This window comes from Capricornis sumatraensis, chromosome 22, assembly GCF_032405125.1.
Source record: "Capricornis sumatraensis isolate serow.1 chromosome 22, serow.2, whole genome shotgun sequence".
Lineage (NCBI taxonomy): Eukaryota > Metazoa > Chordata > Mammalia > Artiodactyla > Bovidae > Capricornis > Capricornis sumatraensis.
The window spans coordinates 30,338,745-30,348,713 of NC_091090.1; the positions used below are offsets into that span (position 1 = coordinate 30,338,745).

Consider the following 9,969-nt stretch of genomic DNA (forward strand, 5'->3'; position numbering starts at 1 on the left):
AACAATATCCTATGAGGAACATACTATTGTTAAATCCATTAAGCTTCTGGATATTTTAACTTAGGTTAAAAACCCAAGTGGACGAGCTCGTGTTCCAAATTACACTTCCTAATTCTATAGCTTGGGCTTCTCGACTCAATGGACATGAGTTTGAATAAACTCCGGGAGTTGGTGATGGACAGGGAGGCCTGGCGTGCTGTGGTTCATGGGGTTGCAAAGAGTTGGACACGACTGAGCAACTGAGCTGAACTGAACTGAACTATGATTAGTAAACAGTGGCTTAATTAAGTCTGAATTGCTGATAAAATTTCTGAGGTTCACATGTACTAGTGTGTGAGGAGTATGCAAGGAATGCTAGTTCCAATATATACAATCATTTTGCATTTACTTGAAAAATTCCATCAGGGTTCACACTATGTGCAGACTGTCCTGGGTTTGTGTTGAAGAATACAGAAAAGCATTCAATATGCTCCTTCTGAGATTTTATTAGTAAGTTGGGCTAAGGTTGACAAATAAAATATAGGATGCCCAGTTAAATCTGAATTCCAGCTAAATAATAATAGTTTATCTGAAATACAAATTTCACTGGACATTCTGTATTTTTATTTGCTAGATCTGGCAACCTTAAGTTGGACACCTGAGCTGGACTAACAGTGCTACAGTGAACAGCAACTTCACCCATTAAAAAGAAACCTAACTTTCTTATCTGTAAAGAAGGTACTTAGGGAATTTCTGCATGGTAAAATGTACCTGTTCTGATCCAATGTGTCCTTTTCTCTGCCATTGTTTCTAAGTGAGGGTCTTTTAAAAAATTATTTATTTTAATTGGAGGCTAATTACTTTACAATATTGTATTGGTTTTGCCATACATCAACATGAATCCGCCACGGGTGTACGTGTGTTCCCCATCCTGAACCCCCCTCCTACCTCCCTCCCCGTACCATCCCTCTGGGTCATCCCAGTGCACCAGCCCCAAGCATCCTGTATCCTGCATTGAACCTGGACTGCCAATTCGTTTCATATACGATATTATACATGTTTCAATGTCATTCTCCCAAATCATCCCACCTTCTCCCTCTCCCACAGAGTCCAAAAGACTGTTCTATACATCTGTAAGTGAGGGTCTTAAAATCTGAGGACTCGACTTTTTTTTTTTGTAAACTGTCTAATGAGACTGTCATCTTCTTCTTAGTTTCCCACTTTCTGAGAGGACTTGACTACAAAGAGTTCTACATCTGTCCAAGACTGGCAATCTGATGCACTTGCATTACTGGGAGCAGGAGACCAAATTAGAAAATGAATTAGTTGGAACAGGGAACAGGAATAAAATGCCTGTGGCTATAATAATTTGCCACTATGGATAAGTAGTGGACAGTGGCAGAGAAATTAAGAGAGAATATGGATGTGAAGGATAAATAAATTATATGACTTGGTAATTGGTTGGCAAGGCAAAGAAATTGGTAAACCTTTGTTCTTAACAAATTTATTTTGTGGAAAAAACAGTTTTCCAGCAGGATAGCATTCCTAAAAAAATAGAAATTTCACATAGGGTCAAGATTTTCAACAGATAAAATATTGTCAGATTTTTAAATGTAATTCTCTGCTGAACCATAATCAACGGTGGCTTTTTTTTTTTTTTGACCACAGATTTTTTTTCTGGTGGGTTCATTTACACCAGTTGTGGTCAGAAGCCTCTCCTCCCTCCCTTTCCCCACCTGTTTCCCTCCCCTTCCTACCAGAACCACTGGCAATACCTGGGTCCGTTTTTGGCTGTCATACTAGAGGTTTATTCTAACATCTAGTTGGTAGATCCAGGGATGACGGTAGACATCCTCCAATGTGTAGAGCAGCCCTCATTCCCATAGTCACAAATAATTATCGGTCCAAATGTCAGTAGTGTAGAGGTTGAAAACACACTTTACTTATGCTGTGCTGCTTCTAAGAATTCTAGACGCATACTCATCTTTTAATGCAGTTATTTATGGTTTGGTTTGGTTTCATTACCTAAACAAAACAAGACAGTTGCATAAATTCACCACCTTCTTGTTGAATCCACTCAGTGAGCTCAAGTTCAAGATCTTCATTTTCATCTCTTGCCTTATGCAATGTTTTTCAAAATTTCATGAGTCTTTGATCATCACAACTTCTTAACTTTCATCAACTTGACTTTACAAGTCACAAATAGTGGTGACTGCCACAAATGTTTTTCAAGAAAATGCCTCAAATTTCTGCAGTAATTCTACTTTTCATTCCTTTGATGCTATCAAAGGGTTTCATTTAGTTATCGCACTTTTAGCAAGAGTTGTTTAACTCTTCCTGACATTTTCAGAATTCAGTTAAACATAAAGACAAAACATAAAATATGTGTATATATTTATACATATATGTATATTTAACAAATGTATATTAAAACTACAGAAGCACATGTAACCTCTAAGAGCTCTGAGACATATTTGACTTCTCTCAGGTGGTGCAAGTGGTAAAGAACCCACCTGCCAATGCAGGAGACACAAGAGACAAAGGTTCCATCCCTGAGGTGGGAAGATCTTCTGGAGGAGGGCATGGCAACCCACTCCAGTACTCTTGCCTGGAGAATCCCATGGACAGAGGAGCCCGGTGGATTATGGTCCACAGGGTCACAAAGAATTGGACACGACTGAAGTGACATAGTATGCACCCCAGCAGCTCAGATTTGCTAAACAAGCTCTGGCACAAAGTACTTTTGTTTTGTTGTTTTAAGAAAAATATGGTTTTCTCGATTTGGAAATGCAGAAAAGGTAGAAGTGCATTGGGATCATGGTTTTAATCTCCTAGAAACTCTTCAAAAGTTTCCCATTACATTTAGCATAAATTCAAATTTCTGACATCACCTACAATCTTTTAAGCACTTGGTTCCTATGATTTTTTCTAGTGGAATCTTTTAGTCTCCACCCTCAATCTCCGTGCTTCAGTGAACTGCTTTTATTTTTATTTTTCTGGTTTCATAGAGAAGTACATCTCTTTTAAGTGTCTACACATGCTATTACCTTTCCCTAAAATATACCTCCCTTTGCCCCCAGACATACACACACCTCCTCTTCCTCTAGCTCATATCAACATAACCTTTTAGCTCACATCTTAAATGTCATTCTTCAGGAACTTCTGACACTCTAACATAATTATTCTTTGTTTTAGAACTCCACACTTTTCTTCTGACATTTCTGACTCCTGTGTAAATTTAATCCTCTTGTGGTTGGGTTTTGTCCATCACTTTCATTAAATTTTATGATCTTAAAAGGTAGGAGCTTCCTTGCTTGCTCAGGGGTAAAGAATTTGCCTGCCAATCTTTCTGAGATGTCTTTTAGGTCTAACTTTCTTCCTTTTTTGGTTTTCTTAGGATGTATTATTTTTATATGGTTGAAATGATTTTGAAATCACCTTCCTAAATTATTATTATTTTTTTTACTTATGGCAGAAAGTGAAGAAGTAAAGAGCCTCTTGATAAAAGTGAAAGAGGAGAGTGAAAAAGTTGGCTCAAAACTCAACGTTCAGAAAACTAAGTTCATGGCATCCAGTCCCATCACTTCATGGCGAATAGTTGGGGAAACAATGGAAACAGTGCGAGATGTTATTTTTGGGGGGCTCCAAAATCACTGCATATGGTGACTGCAACCATGAAATTAAAAGATGCTTGCTCCTTGGAAGAAAAGCCCTGACCCACCTAGACAGTATATTGAAAATCAGAGACATTACTTTGCAGAAAAAGGGCTGTCTAGTCAAAGCTATGGTTTTTCCAGTAGTCATGTATGGATGTGAGAGTTGGACTGTAAAGAAAACTGAGCTCCAAAGAATTGATGGTTTTAAACTGTGGTGTTGGAGAAGACTCTTGAGCATCCCTTGGACAGCAAGGAGATCCAACCAGCCTATCCTAAAGGAAATCAGTCCTGAATATTCATTGGAAGAACTGATGCTGAAGCTGAAACTCCAATCCTTTGGCCACCTGATGCAAAGAGCTGACTTATTTGAAAAGACCCTGATGTTGGGAAAGATTGAGGGCAGGAGGAGAAGGGAACAACAGAGAATGAGATGGTTGGACGGCATCACCAACTGTATGGACAGGAGTTTGAACAAGCTCTGGGAGTGCTTCCCTGGTGGCTCAGAGGGTAAAGTGTCTGTCTGCAATGCAGGAGACCTGGGTATCCCTGGGTTGGGAAGATCCCCTGGAGAAAGAAATGGCAACCCACTCCAGTATTCTTGCCTGGAGAATCCATGGACAGAGGAGCCTGGCGGGCTACAGTCCATGGGGTCGCAAAGCGTCGGACACGACTGAGCGACTTCACTTTCTTTTCTTAGAGAAGCCTGGCATGCTGCAGCCCATGGAGTCACATAGAGTCAGACACGACTGAGTGACTGAACTGACGGACTTAACATACTGATGTTACTATTTTTATAATGCTAGTTGTATTTAAGCAGCTTAATGTTACTTCTTGTATAGTGGGAACACTTTACCTCACACTTCCCTTTGTTAGATCTTTTTCAGTATTGCCAAATAGTTGACATTTTATATCATTTTGTTTTTATTTTATATGTCTTTAATTTCTAAGGTTCCTGAACATTTTCACATGTTTATTGGCAAACATCTATTACAACTTTAAGAATTATCTAAAGTTTATTATCTCTTAGATCTTTGTGTTTTTCTTGGTGGTTTTATGGATTCTCTATGCATTATAATAAACACTTTGCTGGTATTCAATTCAGTATTTTATCTTGTTTGTAGTTTATATTTTGATTCTGTTTGTTATTTTCCATGTTAGAAATTTAAACATTTATATTTAATAAAATACTGCAAAATTGTTCATGAAAATTTGCTGTCAGCCTTAGATTTGCCATTTTGTGTTATTATAAAAATGCTTTTCCAACAGTTTTCACCTTTAAAAAAAAATAATTGTATTTACTGTGGCTGGTGGTATGGGGATCGTCTCGGGCACTAAGCACACATATTAATGAATCTCAGACTCTACCCTGAGCTCAAACACCAGCTTAAAAAAAGAGAGACTGTTATAAAATGATCAGTTCAGTAAAAAGACTGCTTATTTTGCAAAGGGGGCCTCCTTGGTGGCTGATACAGCAAAGAATGTGCCTGCAATGTGGGGGACCCAGGTTCAAACTCTAGGTTGGGAAGTTCCCCTGGAGAAGGGAATGGCTACCCTCTCCAGTATTCTTGTCTGGAGAATTCCATGGACAGAGCTGCCGTCCAGTGGGTAGCAAAGTTGGACACAACTGAGTGACTAACACTTTCACTTTCACCTCAGTTTGCAAAGGAGAGAAATTGATCAACTGAGTGTAATTGCACGTGTTCTTTTTTTTTTTTTAATAAATGACTATTTGCTCCTTTCCTTCTCCTTCAGAGATCAGGCTTTTCTTGGGACTCAACTCATAAAGCTTCAGAATTACCTTTGTCTCTTCCTGTTTCCCAGAGTTAGATCACTTTCTTGGGTGTTCTAAGGTATGAGCGTAGCATTCTCAGGAATTTTTTTCTCCATCTCCCCATCTACCTCAAGCTGTTCCCCAATTATCCACACTGCTTTGAATCACGTTTTCTCTCCAAGTAAAAGAAGATAGCAAATATCTAAAAGGATTTTGAAAACGAAGTTCCAGCCATTGTTTTAGGTGCATTAATCCTCACACAACCCTAATACACATATTAGTATTATCCCATTTATATTTGGGCAAAGCAGTGCATGTATTTGAACTCAGGCACTCTGGCTCCAGAAATCATGCATTAAGTAATATGTTATTGTCAAATGAAATATTTCCTGCCATATGAGTGGGCAAGAAATGTCACAGCTATCTGCAATTCCAGCCCTTCAAATGTGAATTTCTGAGCCATGCTAACAAGCAGTGCCACTCTCTACACAAGGAACTTAAGGATGTCACAGTCATCAGTGATTTCAGCCATCTAGTGTGAGTGGGAAGGCTCAAAGGGAATTTAAGAAACAAAACTATCTCTGTAAATATGCAGGATGCTGGCCCCAGACAGCGAAGATGCATCTGAAAGGAATGACTTCAATAATCCTAGATTCTTGCATCTTCCCATACATAGAAGAACACTAAATTTTTGATGTTTAGACTGCCTGTCCTCTTCGTTGCAAAGCTGTATATAGCCTGACTCCCTCTCCCACCACCTTGGAACAGTTTTCTCAGGGCCACTGAGATTCTGTCTCCCAGGCTCAGATACCTTAACATTCCCACCAAATAAAATAGCTCTCTACTTACAGCTTGTGACTAATTTTTTAGTCAACCCTAAATACCTTGCAAAGATTGGTAAACACATCAGGTCATAATGAATAATTCTTTTGGGCTATGAAAAAATAAAACAAAATTAATTTCCTCCACATCTCTGAAATCTAACAGTCCCGTGTTGTAAGAATTAAAGTCTAGGCTCATGGTTCTAATTCCTGTGGGGTCACATGGCCAGTTTTCAGAGAGGTCTGCCAAGACTGGAGCGTGGGACTGGAGACTGGGGGCAGAAAGGCAGCCAGGGAGATTTACTCTGCCTTCCTCACTGATTTCCTCTGCCTTTTCTCTCCCAGGGGCACCAACAGTGACTGTGTATCCTGCAAAGACCCAGCCCCTGCAGCACCACGACCTCCTGATCTGCTCTGTGGATGGTTTCTATCCGGGCCATGCTGAAGTCAGGTGGTTCTGGAAAGGCCAGAAAGAGGAGGCTGGGGTGATCTCCACAGGCCTGATGCAGAACGGAGACTAGACTCTCCAGACCGTGGGGATGCTTGAAATGGTTCCTCAGAGTGGAGAGGTCTACACCTGCCAAGTGGAGCACCCCAGCCGGACGAGCCCTCTCACAGTGGAATGGAGTGAGAAGCTTTCTGATCTCCTAAGTTCCTCACCCAGCGTGGAGGGGGCTTGTTTTCCCCTGAGTGTCAGGTGCATCCTCTCCCTACACCATGTGTTCATTTGCTCATGTTCTTCTGTCCTTCAGCTGAGGTTATTGGGGGAGCTGTGTGATATCCTGTGATAAAAATCCTCTAATAGTTTATCCTGCGATTGTTTCTCCAGATACCTGTGCCCCGAGGGGAGGCAGTTCTGCCTGACAAGGAGAAAAGAGGTGTCCCCAGTCTGAAGCTCCATGAAATCTCAAGTCATGGTCACTGCGTGGCCCGGGGTACCTGTCCCTGCCTTAGATTGGGCTTGTACTTCTGATACTGTTGCCCTGAGTTCATTGTTGTTTGAAGGGCGCATCCTCTCTAATGTAGGCACTTTTCCTGACTTGGGAGGAGTCCAGCCTTATTCTGCCATCTGAGAGAAGATACTTAACTTCATTCAATCCCTGACTTCTCATCCATCCTGGCACTGAAGTCACATGGCCTTGTGTCAGGGCTGTGCTATTGAAGCGAGTCAGTACCTGAGCCTTGTAGCTACTCAGCATGATTTTTATATTCTTTCTCTAGCAGCGATCAGTTATTTTAGCTCTTCCGGCTGCCCTCCCTCATTCCTGAAGCTCTCAGTCTCAGAGTCTCAATTAGCAAAGTTGTATTTCAGATAAAAATCACAAAACTAGCTTCTTTTCTCAGGGGCACAGTCTGACTCTGCTCAGAGTAAGATGATGAGTGGAACAGGGGGCTTTGTTCTGGGTTTGCTCTTTCTTGTGGTGGGGCTGTTCACCCACTTCAGGAATCAGAAACGTGAGGAGCCTGTTTGCAGCTGAGACCCCACCCACAGGCTTTTTTTTCTTTGCAAAAAGAACGATGGCTTTGCTCAGTTCTCTGTCTCAGTGACACTGTAAAAAGCCGTTATTTCCCTGGAAATCCAGAAATCAATAGTCCTTGATTACTTATAGTTGAAACATAAGCAGTTATGACCTGTAGAGATAAGGGAAAGGTTAACATGCTTGGTGATTCGGGGTGGAGATCCTGGGACAAATGCAGGAAGAGCCCCAGGGTGATGAAATTATACTGGGTTTCTCTGACAGAAGCTTCATGGGTCACGAGTTCTCAGGGTCGCTCTCCTTCCTGCCCTGGCATCATCTGGTGTGGTTGCAGTGTCGAGAAATTTCAGATGGGGCTCTGGGTCTGAGGACACTGAATCTGGTAACGGAATTGTCTCCATATCTTGTAATTATGTATATCTTCCATTCAGTTTCCCAGGACACTCTGGACTTCAGCCAACAGGTAATGCCCTTTAATCCTCTTTTAGAGATAGATTTGGTCTCTGGCTCAGTGGTAAAGAATCTACCTGCCAATGCAGGAGATACAAGAGACATGGGTTTCATCCCTGAGTCGGGAATATCCCTTGGAATAGGAAATAGCAACACACTCCAGTATTCTTGCCTGGAAAATTTCATGGACAGAGGAGCCTAGGGACTATAGTCCCTAGGGTTGAAAAGAGTCAGACATGACTGAGTGAGTGCATAGGCACAAGCACACCCGTGTACACACACACACACACACACACACACACACACACACACACACGGTCTCCTAGAATTGATCGTAGAGATGACAAGACAGGAGACAGACATAATGAGAAAGGGTTTGAATGCTAAACTTCTTCTTGACACTTAGTAAAAGGCCAGCTCTCTCAAGTAGCTTTAGCTCAGGGATTTTGGGGAATTTTTTCTAACTTCTTACAGTACTGCTTTAACAGGAGACCCTTTGGAAGAGGGGAAAAGAAGCTGCTTGTAGAATTAGTAAAACAATGCTCTCCTTTGTCTCCTGCAGGTCTCCTAAACTGAAGTGAATACAATGACACTCAGACAAATAAAACCCATCTGTTTCAGCTGTTCTCCAGCATGGAAGTGTTACCTGCACTTTTAATCCACAAAGAGATTCTGTAGGTTTGCTCCTGCAGAAAATAGCCTTTCTTGATAGCTTCCTCAGCCCCTGACCCTTGGCCTGGAAATCCCCAGTACTGAAGGCAGTCAGTCCTGGGTGTTAATTGGAGGGACTGATGCTAAAGCTGAAACTCCAATACTTTGGCCACCTCATGCGAAGAGTTGATTCATTGGAAAAGACCCTGATGCTGGGAGGGACTGGCGGCAGGAGGAGAAGGGGATGACAGAGGATGAGATGAGGGGATGGCATCACCAACTCAATGGACATGAGTTTGAGTAAACTCCGGAAGTTGGTGATGGACAGGGAGGCCTGGTGTGCTGCGATTCATGGGGTCGCAAAGAGTCAGACACGACTGAGCAACTGAACTGAACTGAACTGGAGGCAGTACTTTATCTTCATTCTTTCCTGGTCCCTTTTGTATTCAACCCTAAGAGCTTCCCTTGCATCTGAATACCTTTTACTGACATTTCTTTACAAAGCTTTTCTCAAATAAACATGGAATGAGAAGCATCTGCTTTCAAGGAAAAAAAAGTAGAAAAAAATGGGGGTGGGAATTTCCCTCTCTATCTGTCTTTAGCTCTTTTTGGCAGAGCTAATAATAAAATTGACCCAAGACAGATTAACAGAAGAAAAAGAAACTAATTTTAACTCATGTGCATGGAAGTCTCATAGAAACAGAATCTAAGAAGTGGCCAGAGCAGGTGGCTTTTATGCTTTTTAGACAAAGAAACACATTTGTGAGTAATTGATAGGACCAAGAAACTTCGGTTTAGAGCGCTGCAATAGTGAAGAATCTGAACAGAGTTTGGGCTTGGGGTAGTAAATTACAGAAGCAACAAAATTTGTTTACACAGACTTCTTGGTTGAATTCCTGTCTCTGGTGCTGATTGTGTCTTACTTCCAGAAGCAGGGTGTCCATCTAAACCGATTGTTGTCATTTCAGAGGGCTCCAAAGAGCTCTGGTACCATAGTCCTTGATGCCTCTGCAGAGAAGAATTCAGTGAGAGAGAGAAGCTGTAGATAAGAAGTGATTTACTAGAATAGGGCACCTGTGAGGTTTACAGGCGGGCGAGCCAGACATGCCCACACCAACCCAAGAACTTCCTGAGCTACAATTTCATAAGCAAAGGAAAAGTGG

At 41.6% G+C, this 9,969-nt stretch overlaps 1 pseudogene; it reads left to right on the forward strand.

The window, feature by feature from the left end:
- The window catches only part of LOC138097937 (DLA class II histocompatibility antigen, DR-1 beta chain-like), a 39,385-nt pseudogene extending 32,637 nt beyond the window's left edge, over nucleotides 1–6,748 (forward strand).
- Nucleotides 6,749–9,969: the final 3,221 nt, after the last annotated feature.